General features: G+C 36.9%; 4 non-coding genes across 4 annotated transcripts; 2 read left to right on the forward strand and 2 right to left on the reverse strand.

Annotated features, from left to right (window-relative positions):
- Nucleotides 1-12,353: 12,353 nt before the first annotated feature.
- Nucleotides 12,354-12,435, reverse strand: trnas-gcu (transfer RNA serine (anticodon GCU)). The gene has a single exon. It is a non-coding gene; the product is annotated as a tRNA-Ser (tRNA).
- Nucleotides 12,436-12,776: 341 nt separating this feature from the next.
- Nucleotides 12,777-12,858, reverse strand: trnas-gcu (transfer RNA serine (anticodon GCU)). The gene has a single exon. It is a non-coding gene; the product is annotated as a tRNA-Ser (tRNA).
- Nucleotides 12,859-14,681: 1,823 nt separating this feature from the next.
- On the forward strand, nt 14,682-14,754 carry trnak-uuu (transfer RNA lysine (anticodon UUU)). Its single transcript has one exon. It is a non-coding gene; the product is annotated as a tRNA-Lys (tRNA).
- A 115-nt stretch (nt 14,755-14,869) lies between these two features.
- Nucleotides 14,870-14,951, forward strand: trnas-cga (transfer RNA serine (anticodon CGA)). The gene has a single exon. It is a non-coding gene; the product is annotated as a tRNA-Ser (tRNA).
- The last annotated feature ends 4,492 nt before the right edge of the window (nt 14,952-19,443 follow it).

Raw genomic sequence — 19,443 nt, forward strand, 5'->3', positions numbered from 1 at the left:
TTTTGACGATATAGTGAATCTGGCGCCAGCAGAAGGGAATAATCCTGTTAAATTACTTTCTGATTTTGCAAATGAAGCCAAATGCTTCCCAGTATTATTTCCACTTAGATGTAATACATACCGTGAAAGTCGAGACCAACGTTTGACGTTGTCCAGGTACTTTAACAACCGAATTTTGCATGCTGATGGTCGGTTTGCACAAAATGTTGAATATATATTTTTTGATCAGTACATGTCTGAGGTCGAACAGGTAGTGTCAAATGTGTCAATTGCATTGTGTAAGGGATTGAGCGGTTGTATATCTCAAAAAGTTAATGAAGATTTATTAAACAATGAGGAATCTTTAAAGAAACTCTTAGAATTTGATGATGGGTTTCGTTTCCTGAAACCTATTCGAGGTACCCCAGCTTTTTGGCAGACAGCACAACGTGACCTTTTGGCTTGTGTTCGTCAGCTTGGTATCCCAACTTGGTTTTGTTCATTTTCTTCTGCTGATATGCGGTGGAACAATCTTCTTTATAGTATTTTGAAACAGGAAGGTAGAACACAGACCCTTGAAGAATTACAACGGGCAAATAGATGTGAGCTGTTGCGCCGCAATCCTGTCACTGCAGCAAGAATGTTTGATTTTCGGTGGCATTGTTTAAGGGAAGTACTTATGTCTGCATCCCATCCAATAGGTAAAATTAAGGATTATTTTTACAGAGTTGAATTTCAGCAGCGTGGTTCACCTTATGTCCATTGCCTATTTTGGATTGAGAATGCCCCAGTGATTGATAAAAATACAGATGAAGAGGTATAATTCAATTTATAGATAAATATGTAACTTGTGAATTACCACAGGATGATACATTGTTGGATACAGTAAAAACTGTGCAACATCATTCAAAACGACATTCCAAAACTTGCCGAAAGAAAAATACTATTTGTCGTTTTAATTTTCCTTGGCCAGCATTTACACGAACATTTATATGTCGAGGTAAAAGTGATACAAAGAAAAAGTGTAAATGTAAGGTAGATAAGAAGGTAGATAATTTAACAAAAAAATGTGCATGTGCAAATGAAGGTCCAGTAGAGTTTAAAATGAAGCAAGAACAGGCAGATGACATTTTATTAGCCATCAAGAAGGCTCTTTCAGATGAGAATTGCAACTTTAAAAGTGTGGAACATTTATTTAAACATCTGAGTATAAATCAAGCAACTTTTGAGCGTGCATACAAAACTTTTAGTCGTAATACACAAGTTGTGTTGAAAAGACAAGTTAATGAGGCATAGATCAATCAATATAGCAAGCCGCTGTTAAAATGCTGGAATGTGAATTTAGACATACAGTATGTTGTAGATGCATATGCTTGTGTTGTTTATATAATTTCCTACATATCAAAGTCAGAAAGGGAGATAGGATTGTTGTTGAGTAATGCCCAAAGGGAAGCACGTAAAGATGGAAATGTTAGTGCAAAAGAGGCACTGAAAAATTTAGGCAGTGCTTATTTACATAACAGAGATGTGTGTGCTCAAGAATCAGTATATAGGTTAACAAACATACATCTGAAGGAGTGTTCCAGGAAAGTTGTGTTTGTTCCAACAGGCGATTATATCATTAAAATGAGCCTTCCTTTAAATGTGTTAAGAAATAAAGCAAAATCAAATAGCCTAACAACAAAAGACATGTGGATGACAAGCATAGTAGATCGCTATAAGAATAGACCAGATGATTTAAATGATATATGTATGGCAACATTTGCATCAGAATATCGCATTAAGTAAAAATGAAAAATCCCAAAGTTCACTTAAATTGAAGAATGGTTGTGGTTTTATCACTAAAAGAACACGAACACAGCCTGCAGTGGTTCGTTATGTGCGTTTTTCTGAGGAAAAAAATCCAGAAGCATTTTTTCAAAGTATTCTGCAGTTGTTTTTGCCATACCGTGTAGATTTGCAGCTAAAGCCACCAAACTGTAATACATTTGAAGAGTTTTACAGAAATGGTCATGTGACATTTAATGATGGCTCAAGTCATTCAGTCAAGTCAGTTGTAGATTTAAACAGAAAGAACTTTGAAATGGAGGCAGATGAATTGGACAATGTAGAAGTTGTAATTATTAGTACTGGTGTAATAGAAGATGGCTGGTGTGAGTTGTGCCCAGAGCAAGAGTTAGAGCGTTTACTTTGCATTGATGAAATGAAAGACAAATTACAGAAAGTGGAAGAACATGAGGAACATATTCCAGATTTAGCATCAGAAGGAAATCAGAAGGTTGCACATTTGGAAAAGAAAAATAACATAATGTGTAGAAGAGATGGCTTGGCCTTAATAAGATCTTTAAACGAAACACAGTTATCTATTTTTTATGAAATAAGACAATGGTGTTTGGTAAGGTAATGGGCAAAAATCCCAGCCCATTACATTTATTTATTACTGGTGGTGCAGGGACAGGAAAAAGCCATTTGAGGATACTGTCTACAGTGTGTCGTCATCCTGATAATATTAGTGTTTTGTTAACTGTTCCTACTGGAATTGCAGCATGTAATTTGCATGCAGCAACCATTCACAACACATTTAGCATTGGGAAAGATGTTCGATTACCATACACCCCTTTAGGTGAAGAGAAGCTTAATTGTCTGCGTGCTAAATATTGTGATCTACAGATTTTAATAATTGATGAAATATCAATGGTTGATCACAATTTATTAGCTTATATTTATGGCAGACTTAGGCAGATTAAACAAACTGGTGACTTCTCCCCCTTCGGGAACACAAGCATCATTGCTGTTGGAGATTTTTTTCAGTTACCGCCAGTGAGAGGGAAACCCCTGTATGTTGATGACGTGCTAGGTATTAACCTGTGGTCTTCTCTTTTTTTAATTGTAGAATTGAAGACAATAGTTAGACAGAAAGATGAAACATTTGCAAAGTTATTAAATAGAATACGAATTCGAACAAAAGTGACACCAATGTTAAAGACTGACATTGATATTTTGAAAAAATGTGAAACAGGCGAAGTCAGCACAGCTCTGCATATTTATCCTACAAACAAACAAGTAAATGAACATAACCTTCAGCAGCTATTTAAATCTTGTCCTGAACATTTTGAGATAGATGCTCAAGATTTTGGACATAATAACAAGACAGGTAAACTTGAGTTGAAAAGTGGCCATCATGCCAAATCTTTTAATACATGCTTAGAAGAAACACTGTTTTTAGGAGATGGTGCTCATGTAATGCTATGTAAAAATGTAGATGTAATAGACGGCCTGGTTAATGGGGTGTGTGGCGAATGTAGTTTTTCCTAGCGATAACAACAAGTTCCCTCAAACAGTATACGTAAAGTTTGATGACATTCAGGTTGGCGCACAAAGAAGAAAATGCTCTGGATTTGCTTCTGCAGTTGAAATAGGTTCTGTAGGTATCAAACCAGAAGAGGAAAGAGTAAACAGTAAAGGTGTATTGCGACGACAATTTCCTCTAAAACTTGCTTGGGCTTGTACAGTACACAAAGTACAAGGAATTAGTGTTGATAATGCAGTAGTCTCTCTTAAAAAGATATTTGCACCTGGACAGGCATATGTTGCTTTAAGCCGTGTTAGATCTGTGTCAGGTTTGATTATTGAAGATTTTAAAGAAAAGGCTATATACTGTAAAGACAGCATTAAGGATGCAATTCAAAGCATGCCTAAATTCTTTATTGGAAATACATCATACCCTAAAGTGGATACCCAACCATTCAGTATATTTTTAATGAATGTACAAAATTTAAAACAACATTTAGCAGATTTGGTTTTTCGTACTCAGCATTTGCAGGCTGATTGCATTGCTGTTACTGAAACATGGTTACCTGCAGATACCTTATCAGAAGCTGTACACATTGATGAGTACAGTTTTCATAGTCAACCACGAAGTTTCTTACCATTCCAGTATTCCAATATTAACAGAATTACAAACTCAACAACATGGTGGTGTTGGAATTTATTTATCAAACAAGTTGTCAATTAATATCATCCAGATACCAAAAGTGAATTTAGAATGTGTTGTATGTAACTGTATTACATACAACATATTAACAGCAGTTATTTATCGGCCACCAACATATCCCATGTCTCTGTTTAAAGGAAATCTTGGTAAATTACTGGACTTTCTAGAACCCATAAACAGTACGATTGTTGTCTTGGGAGATTTCAATGACAACATATTTAAATCATCAACTATTTGCAAATTTATGACAGAAAGAGGGTTTGTTCAACATGTCACACAAACCACAACAGAAAAAGACTCATTAATTGATCATGTATATGTAAAAACAGCATATTACAATGTTGAAGCAATTGTGCTTCCGACACATTTTAGTGATCATGAGGGTATTTTATGTTCTTTAACACCTAATACTTTTAATGTTGATGAGGGAGAATTTGATCAGTTGTTGGATTAGCTGTTCTGCTTTATTAAGCAGATAAGGCAGAAAGTGCATACAGAGTTGACTCTGCCGAGAAAATATTGCAGGTATTGCAGTGCTTCTTCACTGCAAGGTAGAAATGTTACAGGTTAAACGCATTTGTTAGACGTAGAAAGTAAACAGAAATTTACATCCTAGAAGTGCAAATTTAGCTTTTACAGTTATGATTTTTTTTTCCTGCATTGCAACAACATGTTTACATTTCAACATTTAATCATTCTTGCCTCAATTAGTACTTATTTTAAATTGCACCATTTGTGTTATTAATTTATATATATATATATATATATATATATATATATATATATATATATATATATATATATATATATATATATATATATAAAATTATTCTGTAAAAATACTGACTAGCACTCAACATTGAAACATATTTGAAACTAAAAGCCCAGTGTAATATTTATATTTGGCACCTTGTCTTTAAAATTATCAGTGTAAAATTAGGTAACAACTAAGATTTGAATATACTATTACATACAAAATAATTTTTAGAAGTTATTTTGCACTTAAGAGAGTAAAAAAATATGGAGCACTAGTTTGACAGACAGTTGACACAAAATGTTATGAAATTAATTTATGAATTATTATTATGAAGTAGATATTTTGCACTTAAAAAATTTAAGATAATTACTTGACAGACATAATAAGACAATTATTTTCCTAAGATTTGGACATAACATTATACAAAATAATCAACCATTGAATATAATATTATATAAAATTGCTTTATATATTTTGTATAGACAAAATCTATATTTAAATATAGCATTATATCTAAACATTTTTATGAACAATATTTTGCACCAAAAAAGCAAAAGACACTGGTAATGGTACTCCTGGTTTACTGGGATGGGGTTCAATTCCCTGCAGTGTCCTTGCTTGTTGTAACAACTACATACATTATATTATTATTGTTACTACATTTATAATGAATGGGATTACAAATTTAATAGTTTGGATCACATTACAATGCGATTTTAAAAAAAAAAACCCATCTCTGGGAAACATCCACACAAACACACACTCATACACTACGGACAATTTAGCCTACCCAATTCACATGTACCACATGTCTTTGGACGGTGAGGGAAACTGGAGCACCCGGAGGAAACCCAAGTGAAGACAGGGAGAAGATGCAAACTTCACACAGAAACGCCAACTGAGCCAAAGTTCGACCCAGCAACCTTCTTGCTGCGAGACGACAGCACTACCTACAGCACCACTGCCTCGCCCACCACTGAATATATATTTTTAAATACAATTTTTAATACTAAGTTGTTCAACAACATCATGTAAAAATCATTTTTGCTACTGTTGCTAATAATGCTAAATATATAAGTTTACCATCATAAACTTGAATTAAAACAACATATTATTATGTTTAAATTTTTGCACATGCACTCAATGTGTGATATATTACACTTGCAGAGATGGCAAGGAAGTGACACAAATAGAGTTATAAAATAACATACAAACATGTTTTGTACATATTATAAATATGAAAAAAATATTGCCATCAATTTAGCTAAACAAGCAATATGGTGAGCAGACAGTGAACTGAACATAAATGATTTATTGTCAACTTTCATTTATTGACTTCCAGCAAAAATAAATTAGTCTGACAAATATAAAATAACACCACAATGTTGCTGATTTGTAGCAAACTTGCTTCTCACAGTAGGTGACGCTGTTACTGTAACTGAACTTTGGCATACAATTATTTTTAGGAGAAGAGTATTATCAAACGTGAACTCTGAGGCAGATAGGACATTGTGTGGTTGACTGAATGAAAGATGACTGAAAGGGCACGTAATAAAGTGTATAAACGGCACTATTGAACTATTTTCCTCATGCAATTTTGAAATCTATAAAACAGTGGGTCACATTAATGTAAGCTGACAAATTAAAAAGAATGCCACATTACTGATTTATGCCAAAAATCCTTCTGTCAGCAGGTGGCGCTATGACTGTGACTCAAGATGGGCATGTAGATGTCTTGAAGAGAGGAATTTAATCAACGATGTTAATTTTTAGGAAGATCAGACATTGTGTGGCAGAGATATATGCCAAACTACCTTTTGCCAGCAGGTGGTGCTATAACAGACTCAATATTGTTGTGTGGATGTGTTCAGGAGATGACTATTATCCACCATGTGAAGTTCCAGGCTGATCGGACATTCCATGGCTGAGTTATAAGCCAAACTACTTTCTGCCAGCAGGTGGCACTATGACAGACATAATATTATTATGTAGATGTGTTCAGGAGAGGACTTTTATCCACCATGTGAAGTTTCAGGCAGATCGGACATTGTGTGGTTGAGTTATAAGCCAAAATTATCTCTGTCACTAGGCGGCGTTATGACTGACTCAATATTGGCATGTATATGTGTTCAGGAGAGGACTTTTATCAACCATGTAAAGTTTCAGGCTGATCGGACAATGTGTGGATAAGTTATAAGGACTTCCCGTTCCATGGCGAAGCGTTGAGGTTTGTCATGCCGCCACGGACATGCCCCTCTGCAAAAACTCTAGATCTTCACAATATATCATCGCTAGAGCTTTCAGATGACACTACCCAATTTTGGTGCTGATACGATAAAATTTGTGGGAGGAGTTTGTTACAGTGTAAATCATGTCATTTCCTGTGACCAGCAGGTGGCGCTATAACTGTATCTGGATATCGGCATGTAAACGTGTTCAGGTCAGGACTCTTATCAAACGTGTGAATTTTGAGGCAGATCGGATAATGCATGCCTGAGTTATAGCGACTTTCTGTTTTGTGGCGAATTCAAAGTTTGCGAGGCCGCCACGGACACGCCCATCGGCGAAAACTCTAAAGCTTCGCAGTTTAACATCGCCAAGGCCTTTAGATGACAAAACCTAAATTTGGTGTTGATCGGATAAAATCCCTAGGAGGAGTTCGTTAAAATACAAAGCCTGGAAATGGCAAAACGCTACTTTTCCATCGCAGGAAGTTAAAAATATCTGACTTCCTGTTGGGTTTGAGTTATGGCTCCAAGAGACTTTTTTGTATGTTTTGGCATGTTTGAAGTGTGTGCCAATTTTCGTGCATGTGCGTTATTTGTAGATTGGGGGCTCGTCCATTTAATTTTAATAGGTGGCGCTGTCGAGTCATTTTGCCACGCCCACTTCCGAAACCCATAACAAATGTAAATTTTCGCCACTTCTGAGGCGTGTGCCGCCCGGTGGCCTCAGGAGGACAGAGAACAGCGAACAATATTAATTTAAGCCGATATATATATATATAAAAAACTTGACAAATTACACATTTATGCAAAACTTCCTCCTGTCAGCAGGTGGCGCTATGACTGTGCCTCAAGATTGGCATGTAGATGCCTTCAGTAGAGGAATCTTATCAACCATGTGAATTTTCAGGCAGATCGGACATTGTTTGGCTGAGTTATATGTATTTTCCTGTTGCCAGCAGGTGGCGCTATAACCGTGACTCGATATTGGTATGTAGATGTCTTCAGGAGAGGATTTTAATCAACCATGTAAATTTTTAGACAAGTGAGACAATGTGCTGCTGAGGTATAAGCCAAACTTCCTGTTGCCAGCAGGTGGCGCTATGACTGACTCAATATTGCAATGTGGATGTCTTCAGGAGAGGAATTTAATCAACCATGTGAAGTTTCAGGCAGATCAGACATTATTTGGCTGAGTTATAAGCCAAACTACCTTCTGCCAGCAGGTGGCGCTATGACTGACTCAATAATGTTATGTGGTTGTGTTCAGGGGATGACTTTTATCAACCATGTGAAGTTTCAGACTGATTGGACATTGTGTGGTTGAGTTATAAGGACTTCCTGTTCCATGGCGAAACGTTGAGGTTTGTCATGCCGCCACGGACACGCCCCTCTGCAAAAACTCTAGATCTTCACAATATATCATCGCTAGGGCTTTCACATGACACCACCTAAATTTGGTGTTGATACGATACAATTTGTGGGAGGAGTTTGCTACAGTGTAAAACATTTCATTTCCTGTCACCAGCAGGTGGCGCTATAACTGTATCTGGACATCAACATGTAAACGTGCTCAGGTCAGGACTCTTATCAAACGTGTGAACTTTGAGGCAGATTGGATAATGCATGCCTGAGTTATAATGACTTCCTGTTTTGTGGCGAGTTGTCAAAGTTTACGAGGCCGCCACGGACACGTATATTTCCTCCAATTCTCCCATTCCCTCTTTTTGACTATTTTCTAACATTTTTAAATCCATTACTGGTTGAGGCAGAACCCACAGAGGTACAGCAGGTAGTCTGGGAGATATACTTAACTCTTTAAATGTTCACTTCCTCTACTAAATCTTCCACTATCCACCCAAAACTGTTACATTCACTTTTTCCATACTCCTAGCATTTCTGTAATACCTTAGTTGTAGGGTGAGACTCCTCCTGCTCCATTAGATTAACCCAATAAACTGCCGTTAACTGTTTCCTCCTGAAACTAAGAGGCATTTCTCCTACTTCAACTTGAAGTGCTGACACAGGTGATGATCGGATCGCCCCACAACAAATCCTTAATGACTTTCTAACTTCTCTAGATGAGTCTTTGCTGCTCAACTGTACACAGCCGTAATCCAACACTGATCTAATCAGTGTAAAATATATACTTTTTAAAGCCAATCTGTCTGCCCCCCAGACCTGCCCAGCTACACATCTCATTATGTTCAGAACCTTTTTGCATTTATCTTCCATCCTTTAATGTTCATTCCATGCAAGTCTATGATCTAGCCACATACCTAAAAAAATCTTATTTTTGATACCCGTTCTAGCTGTTAATTATATTATTTTAACTTCAAATTTGTTCCTTTACTTTTTTTTGTAAACAAGACCACTTGCGTTTTTTCACTGAAAACTTGACACCCCATTTAAATGACCACTCTTCAACCTTGTTTAATGACTCTTGCATTTTCCTCATAATATAATCTATATCTCATCCCCTAAACCACAAAGCTCCATCATCCGCAAACGAAGACCTACTTATCCCCCATCTACTTTCTCAAATACATCATTAATCATTATAATGAAAAGCAACGGGCTTATGGAACTCCCTTCAGGGGTACCATTCTCTGTCAATTGTTTTGGTGTTATAAATTCTCCTACTTTTACCTTAATTGATCTCGCTTGCAAAAATGTTTTAAGCCAACTAAACAATCTCCCTTCTCCACCCATATTTTCCATCACGCCATACCATATCATAGGCCTTTTCAATATCAAAAAATACTGCTCCCACTGATTCTTTATTCATTAATGCTTTTCTTATTTCTGTCTCCAAACATACCACTGGATCCATAGTCCCCAAAATTGCTTCTCTCCATACCTTGTTGTAAATATCTAACATAATATTCAAAGCCTTGTCACTTAAATGTTTAATTATAGTGTAAATTACTTTATCTAAACCAGGGGAAAATTCTTTTACTCTGTTTGTAACTCTTTATAGTTCTGCCATTTCCAACGGAACATCCAAAACACTGCCTGTTTCTTCTTTCCGTTGCTTTATCATAGGTTTACTTTATAACACCTCCTCCCTGATCCTTACTCTATCCTCACACAAATTTCTAGAGGAGTTTACTTTGGTGAATGCTTCTCTTAGCATCATAGCCTTTTCTCTGTCATTCACCACCATCACGTTTCCTTCTTTGAGCACAGGAATTTCCACATCTTTTCTAATTCCTCTCATTTTTTAAATCATATTACATATTTCCTCTTCTGGTGTACTTCTTCCTATTTTGTTACAAAATTCCTTCCAGTATTCTTTTTTGTTTTCCTTAATACTCTAACTTCTGCTTGAACAGCTTTATATTCCATTAAACTTTGAAAGTTATGTGAATTTCTCATTTTTTTTAATCCCTTTTTCTTTTTATGACTTCTCTGCATTTCTCATTCCACCAAGGCACTATCTTCCTCTCCCTTCCCCCTTACTCTTTAGAATATATTGTTCTGCTGCCTCCATAATTATTGCTACTACTCTGTTGTTTATTTCATCATTGTCAGATATCTCCATTTAATCCAGTGTTTTTAACCCTTCTTCACTAACTGGCATAAATTCTTCCCAGTTTGCTTTTTCATAAATTCATCTCCCACCAATCTTGGCACAAGACTGAGTGTGTGAGCTGCTTATATGAGTGAGTTTGGTTCATCAGTGTGATGTGCTGCAGGTGTGTCTGGCAATCAGTGTTTGTGCATGACGTCATGGTTTGAAGTCCGGTGACGGTGACCTCTGCTGGCCAGCGAGGGGAATGACTGGGACCGAGTCAGTGACATTACAGGTCAGCTGCATCTTGTGTTAACCATACTCCTAAGTATTTAAGGGAGTTTAGTTTACAATTAATATTTAATTTATGTTAAAGTTTATTGTTTGGTTGTAGCCAAATTATAAAATTTGAGTTTTTTGTATATTTAATTTGTACCCAGAGAGTTGTCCAAACCTTTCAAGAACAAGTAGCAGACTAGAAAGTGATTCATCTGGATTGGAGATATACTAGCACATCATCCGCATATAGAGCAATTTTATGGTCTACCTTATTAATGTTAATCCCTGCAATTGATTTTTCTTCTCTAATTGCCTGGGCTAGAGGTTCAATGTACATGGCAAACATCAGGGGAGAGAGGGGACAACCCTGCCTAGTTCCTTTTTCTAGTTTTATCTTTTTTGAAAGACAACCATTTATTTTTATCCAAGCCTCTGGGTTTAAATATCTACATTGAAAGCTTCTAACTGTATTTTTGGTAATCGAACTATCAAACATTAAATAAATATTCCCAATTTACACAGTCAAAAGCTTTCTCTGCATCTAGGCTAACTAAAATTGCTTTAATACGATCTTTTTTAATTTGTCGTATTGCATGAAGTGTCCTTCCTATATTATCTTGAGTCTGCCGTCCTCTAATAAACCCTGTTGGATCTATGTCTATCAAATCAGGTAAAAATGTTTCAAGTCTCTTGGCTAAAATAAAGGCAAATAATGTATAGTCTACATTTAAAACAGACACAGGTCTAAATGAACTACAAAGAGTTTTATCCTTCCCCTCTTTAGGTATGACTGAGATAATTGCTTCCCTCCAAGAAGGGGGAATTTCTGCCTCTTTAAGTGTCCAATTAAATGATGATATAAGAAGAGGTGAGATCTCTTTTTTAAATATTTTCAACCATTCAGAAGGTAGACCATCATTGCCGGGTGTTTTATTATTTTTAAGATTATTTATAGCTTTATCTAATTCCTCCTCTGTAATTTCTTTTGTTAGGAGACTATTTTGTTCTCGTCCAATACAGGGAAGATCAAGAGAATCCAAAAAAGCTTTAATTGATGTATTATTTACCTGTGTCTGTTGTGAGTATAAAGATTTATAATAGGTTTCAAATGCCTCTTTAATTTTATCCAGACTATACAATATTTTTCCTGAGTTGGGGTCCTTTATCTTATGAATTGAAACCTTTTGTTGTTGTTTTTTAAGTTTCCATGCTAGCCTTTTTGTTGCTTTTGGTCCCGTTTCATAAAAGGCTTGTTTTTAGAATTGTAATTTTTCCTCTATGTCCTCGCTTAATTTTGGCTTTGAATTCCCCTTTTTAGGTTTTGCCCCATTCATTTTGAAGTCGTCTAGTGCAAAGCTCACTTGAATTGGTAAAAGTATGAGGGCTTTTTGAACACATTGACCGGGAGAGTACGTTCTATGCTGCCATCTTACCGCTCACCCAACCGGAGGTCCTGGACTATGGCATTTATGTATGTATTTGCAGCTATTTTCAGTAAAGGTGAAATTAAAGTTTGCAACAACATCCTTCAAAACGCTAAGAGGGTGCGAGTAAAAAAAACTTACAAGAAAGCACCAGGCTCTGTCAAATGCCAGAGTGCAAAAGCGACAAGGATGGGATTCAAACCCACGCATGCAGAGCACAATGGATTAGCAGTCCATCACCTTAACCACTCGGCCACCTTGTCACATACTTTCCTTTCTTGTATGATGAATGCTGGACTGTGGCACATAATTGTATATGTATGTTTCTGCAACTATTTTCAATAAGATGACTTTCAGTTTTGCCGTATGAACGACAGAGCATATGAACGACAAGAATGGGATTCAATAGATTCAGCTACCTCGTCATGTATGTACTCAATTTCCTGATGGGGGCTGGACTATGGCATTTCTGTATGTATTTGCAGCTATTTTCAGTAAAGATGACATTAAATTTTGCAACAACATCCTTCAAAACGCTAAGAGGGTGCAAGTAAAATAACTTCAAAAGAAGCACCAGGCTCTCTCAAATGCCGGATAATACAAGCAACAAGGATGGAATTCGAACCCACGCGTGCAGAGCACAATGGATTAGCAGTCCATCACCTTAACCACTCGGCCACCTCATCACATCTTTACCCCCTTCTCTGGTGGAGGCTGGACTGTATTTGTATATGTATGTTTCTGCAACTATTTTTCGGTAAGATGACTTTCAGTTTTTCCATATGAACGACGGAGGATATGAACGACAAGAATGGGATTCAATGGACTCGGCCACCTCGTCATTACTGATGGGGGCTGGACTATGGCATTTCTGTATGTATTTGCAACTATTTTCAGTAAAGATGACATAAAATTTTGCAACAACATCCTTCAAAACGATAAGAGCGTGCGAGTAAAACACCTTCCACAGAAGCACCGGCCTCTTTCAAACGCCAGAACAAATGAGCGACAAGGATGGGAAATGCCAACTGACCCAGCTGAGGCTTGAATCGGCATTTTTCTTGCTGTAAGGCGATTGTGCTACCCACTGTGGCATAGCGTCACCGACATTGAAATGAAATGTTACATTTTATATTGTTGAAAAAGATATCAATATTAAAAAATGTCTATATTAAATGTGAAATATATTTATTTGTTTACATATAGTTGGTGAAACACTTTTCGGTGTTTATTAAACTCATCTGGTCATCGTCTGTTTCTTTTAAAGTCTTTAAATTTAATATTAAGCCTTGAAGGACAAATACTTAATTTAATTCATAGGGCATATAATTAAATAAATATGATTCAATAATTCATGTAAAGCATACAATGTCATAAATATTAACATATTAATTAAATAAAACTAACATCTGCACTGGGAAAAAAAAATATTTAGCCCAGCTTTGTAAGCTTAATTTGAACAAGAAAAATATTCATCCTAAAACATGAAATAAATTTTATAGATACCAAAATTTTACTTTCTCAAGTATCAACATATTGTTACAACACCAACTTATACATTTTTTATTGTATTTCTTAAAAAGTAAAGCTTCAATGAATGATCTGGCAGATAGAACCTCATAATTCCAAGTAGAAAATGACTTCAGAATGAGAAGGTTTTATCTGCATTTACCGTGTTTTTTTACTCCAATTTGTAAGTGCAAAGTAACTTTGTCATGACAGAGACCCTAAGAGTTCTCTAAATGCAAATGATCAATGTATGAAAGAGAAATGCTAAACACATATTGTTTGATATATGGAATGCAAAAACTTTTAAGCTTAATATCACAAAGTCATTCAGAACGCAGATAGAACCTTATAATTCTAAGGTGACGATTTGCCAAACCTATTTTACACAATCTCATTTCGCTTAATGAACAGTTTTGTCTTAAAATGTAATCAAAATTCTCTAAAACGGGACTTTTCCACCAAGCTCTCAAATTTTGCCATATTTCCTTCTTTTCGATATTGGGATATAATCTTTTCCAGTACTCTTCTGCTTTGGGTGTAACAAACACGTCTTTAGATAAGCAAGAATAAAACATTTTCAGTATACCATCTTTGAAAGCATATTGATTTTCTTTAAAGTTAATCACCCTTCCTTCATCGCTGTGCATTTCCAATTTATTCTCTATCTTTGACAAGAGTTATTGAAAATCAATTTACTAACTTGAAAAAAAATAGACCGAAAGAATAAAAAAAATTATAGAAAACAACAGAAAGACCTTCTGCAGTTGCTATTGATCTATTTAATGTCTCCTACATGACATGGAGTCCAAAATATTGTGTTGTACTGATGTCTACACCTACAACAACCATAAACCCAACCTCAAAGTAACCTGTCATGTTTTAGCAACATCTACACCAACCACAAGCCTAAACCCCACCTCACGGTAAACTTTTGTGTACCCTAAAGGTCTGCACCGACCACAACCCTTAACCTTGACTACTTAAAAAGCTTAGCCATGGAGCCTGGATAGCTTAGTCGGTAGAGCATCAGACTTTTAATCTGAGGTTCCAGGGTTCAAGTCCCTGTTTGGGCATATAAGACCCTTTTTGTGGAGCCACAGCTTTTGCGGTTGAGCAATCGCTTGCCGGAAGTTTCATCTGGATGCACCACACCACACGTGTGCTAGCCATGAGGACATGGCAGTACATGTAGTTGTGGCCGAGTGGTTAAGGCGATGGACTCGAAATCCATTGGGGTCTCCCCACGCAGGTTCGAGTCCTGCTGACTACGTGCTGGCAGTGCGCAGTATTTTAATTTGCGACCTTCCTTGATTGTTAACAAGTCCATTGTTTCTTGTGAAAATGGATGTGATGGTAGGGAAAAGCCACAAAAATAAATCGGCAGCCATGGTACCTAACTGCCCTGGAGGCCCTCCATTTTCAAAGACATTTGACAGAGAGTGAAGGTCCAGTGGTTGTCCCATAGCTTGCCGTGATCGTATAGTGGTTAGTACTCTGCGTTGTGGCCGCAGCAACTCCAGTTTGAATCCGGGTCACAGCAGATTTTTCAAGGTGATATTGGCATTGGACTCTGTGTTGCCATCTGTAATCTCCAGCCTCCTTTTAGTGCAGGCTGTGCTAATGGCACGTCCTGAATGTTTACGTTTCCTAAAGTGTGGAAGACCAGGGATTCGATATGAGGAACAGGACCTTTGATGCCAGCACGCTGTGTAGATAAGCATTGATCAAGTCAGGCTTCTAAGGCATGGAAGGAATCTTTTCAATTGTTAAGTCTCCATTCATTGCCACAACAACAGTAACCCCTTCTGCAGTTGCTATTGATCCATTTAATGTCTCCTACATGACATGGAGTAAAACTATTTTTTTTTACTGATGTCTGCACCTACAACAACCATTAACCCAACCTCACAGTAACCTGTTGTGTTTTAGCAACATCTACAACAACCACAAGCCTAAACCCCACGTCACGGTAAATTTTTGTGTACCGTAAAGGTCTGCGCCGACCACAACTCTAAACCTTGCCAACTATAGAAACATTGCCATGGAGCCCGGATGGCTCAGTCAGTAGAGCATCAGAATTTCAATCTAAGGGTACAGAGTTCAAGTCCCCGTTTGGACCCTTATAAGACACTTTTTGTGGAGCCACAGCTTTTGCGGTTGAGCAATCGCTTGCCGAAAGTTTCATCTGGATGCACAACACGTGTACTAGCCATGAGGACATGGCAGTAAATGTAGTCGTAGCTGAGTTGTTTAGGCGATGGAAACCTGTTGGGGACTCCCCGCTTAAAGCAAGAAGCTTCTTCTCAACCATTTACCCCAGTATGCAGAAAGTTTATAGGCTTGTTGTCTCAAGTTAAATGTCAGTACTTCCATGTCATACACCTCTTTAACAATATCATACCATTCGCCTACAGATGGAGGATCTTCCTTTAGCATTTTTTTTGTAATGGCCTTTTTGCTAGTTGTTAGTAGTGTGTTAAGAAGATACACATAATTTTATGGTATTTCTGCAAAGTAAATTCCCAGGTACATAGTTTTAAAATTACATACCAGATTCAATCTCACTATTGCATTTATCTCTTTATTTAAATCTTGTGTATAATATTACAGTCCCTAAATATGTGGAAATGATCTGCCAATACAATTTTACATTTTCTCCAGCATTCACCATTTTTTGATCTCTACTTTGAAAGTATTTTATTTTAGGTGATATAAAGAACCTGATAACATTTCTCCAAATAAATCCCCTCCATTAATCGGAATTAATTGTGATCATTTGTGTTTCCCAAAGAGTCAATCATTCCTCATTTGTTAGTATTAATTTGGCTACCCTTTCCCATTTATGTTTTGTATACATTATTGAGTGTTTCTTTGTTAATGTCAGATAGGAATAAAGTCTTGATACTAGTTTTTTTATCAACCTTCTTTTTGTAAGCATCTATAAATACCTGCACTAGTGTTGTTTTTATGTCTTCAGAATCTCTTATGCTTTTATTGAAGTAGTGTCTAACTCAGAGGTGTGGACTCGAGTCATGTGACTTGGACTCGAGTCAGACTCGAGTCATGAATTTGATGACTTTAGACTCGACTTGACAAAATATAAAAAGACTTGCAACTCGACTTGGACTTGAACATAAATGACTTGGACTTTGACTAGGACTTGCCCCTATTGACTTGTAAAGACTTGCTGCTTCCCATGAAAAGCCCAACGATAAAAAAGTATGTTGACATGGACCGCTCTCTCTCTCTCCCCGTTTATGTGTGCGTGTGTGACAGCATGCGCGCGCGTGTGTGTGAGCATGCGCGCTTTCGGCTTGACGTCCAATCAAAGCACGGTAGATTGTTTTGATTCGACAGTATCCAACGTGACTACTATGAGGCGCCGGAGTGGACAAAAGTCAAGCGAACGCAGAGAGAATTTGAATTTGAACTTGAGATCGAGCCAATACTCGCGTGCCAATACTCGCTCTCTCTCTCTCTCACATACAACATACACCTCTCTCTCTCTCTCTCTCTCTCTCTCTCTCTCTCTCGTGCATTCAGTCTCTTTGCGTTCGCTTGACTTTTGTTTACGATGGCGTCTCATACCTTTAGTGCTTTTGCTCTCACGGGATCCTCCTGTTAAACTGACCCTTCGCTAAGCCACGCCCAAAAACCGCCACCCACCAATCGCGGCTTACCAATCGTAGCTACGGGCAGAGGCTCTGTCAAGCTTTCGAGCGAGGGAAACAAGCCAAATCGTTGCGCAATTGGATTGTGAAAATCTGACACCCGCTATCCTAAAAGTTTGGACTGGGTGGTGGGATTTTTTCCCTTTTCAAAACCAAAGCCCAAGAGGAGAAATGCCAGCGTGGATCAAGCTGTGTGAGGGGCGGTAAAGGAGTTAAGCTAAGTTGGTTTTGTTTTCGATATTCACATTCAATGATAGGTGGTAATAACTCACACTCCTCTTATCCTAAACAGATCTAAACTGTGTTTCTTTTAAAAAAAAAAACAAAAAAAAAAAAACAAAGCAGGTTATGCTTCCCAGCGGTCTTTTTCTTTTTTTCCACTCGATATTATGAGCCAGGGCTCGACAATAAGGACTGCCCGATGGCCCGGGGCCAGCGTGCGAGACACTCGGGCCAGTGTACAAAATGTTACTGGCTCGATCGGGCCAGCTGCTGCCTTTTTGCCTGCCAGATCGAGCCAGAGCTGCGTGCTGCGACTGTCTGTCAATTGTGTGCAAATACAATCTTACGGTGCTTTCACACATAGACGTTTGTTTCGGAATCTGTCTCGTTTCACCCGTTAGCGCGTTTTTTTAGCATATATCCAGCAGTTGCGCTCGCTTCCGCTCCAAATCAATCAGTCCAAGATCGCCTGAATGAGACGCGGTCTCTGTCCTATTGAGCAGATCGATTGTAGCGAGAAAACAAAACAATGCAACGAACTAACGACCCAGGCTATATCACAGTGTACTATGATCGTGTAATAGCCATATATACGGCTATATGAAGAGGGAATGATGAGCAGGGCGAGATGTCATTATTACCGGTAAATGCGAAAGTGAAAGCATGCTGAAATATTACCGAGAGCTGTTTGTCCAGCCTGATCTCGGTTTATCCGTCAGGAAAATTGACCGAAATTACTATCTGTTAATTTTTCCATATTTTAATCGTATAATATGTTGTATTAGGCCTGTTGTTTTGTTCATTTCCGCACTGACAGCTCGAAAGAAAGATTTACATTGATCTGATGCAGTCTCGGTTCATCTGCTATGTCTCTCTATAATTTAAGCCTAAAATACAGAATTATAGTCAACGTTTCTTTAATAGATTGATTAATTCAATTGATCGATTTCTACAAAACCTGACAATTGAAATGAGGCTCTGTATATATGAGAAAGTCTGACCTCGATTTGTATTTGGTGACGATGTCTGTGGGTTGTTAAAATTAAAGTGCACATTTTCACTTATAAAATATTCTATACACAATACACAAAAGTTTGGGGTCAGTGTGATTAAATATGTTAAAACAAGCTTCTTCTGCTCACCAGGGCTGCAATTATTTAATCATAAATACAAATTGTGAAATGCTGCACTATAAAATAACTGTTCAAAAGTAGTTTATCATTTAATTTATTCATTTATTCCAGTGATTTTAAAGATGAGATTTCAGCTTCATTACTCCAGTCACATGATCCTTCAGAAATCACTAATATTAATTATTATTATATTTATTAATGGTAATGATAATGTTAATGTTAATTAATGATAATGTCTGGAGTAATTATTTTATTTGAAACTAAATACAATAACAAAGCAGTTATTTAAAATTTTAATAAATATTTAACAATTACACCTTTTTTACATTTATAAATATAGCCTTGATGAACTGAATAGTTTTCCTTAAACATTTTAAAAATTACCGTAAATATATATACAGATTTATTAGCCCCCTTTTGTTTTTTGTTTTTTGTTTTTAAAATATTTCCTAAATGATGTTTAACAAAGCAAAGAAATGTTGATATTTTGTCTGATAATATTTTTTCCTCTGAACAAAATCTTATTTGTTTTATTTTGGCTAGAATAAAAACATTTTTTTAACCATTTTAAGGTAAAATTTATTAGCCTCTTAAGCTAATTGTTTTTCAGACTGTCTACAGAACAAACCATCATTATACAATAACTAGCCTAATTACCCTAACCTGCCTAGTTAACCTAATTACCCTAGTTAAGCCTTTAAATGTCACTTTAAGCTGTATAGAAGTGTCTTGAAGA

This window comes from Danio rerio, chromosome 4 (assembly GCF_049306965.1).
Source record: "Danio rerio strain Tuebingen ecotype United States chromosome 4, GRCz12tu, whole genome shotgun sequence".
In the NCBI taxonomy this organism is placed as follows: Eukaryota; Metazoa; Chordata; class Actinopteri; order Cypriniformes; family Danionidae; genus Danio; species Danio rerio.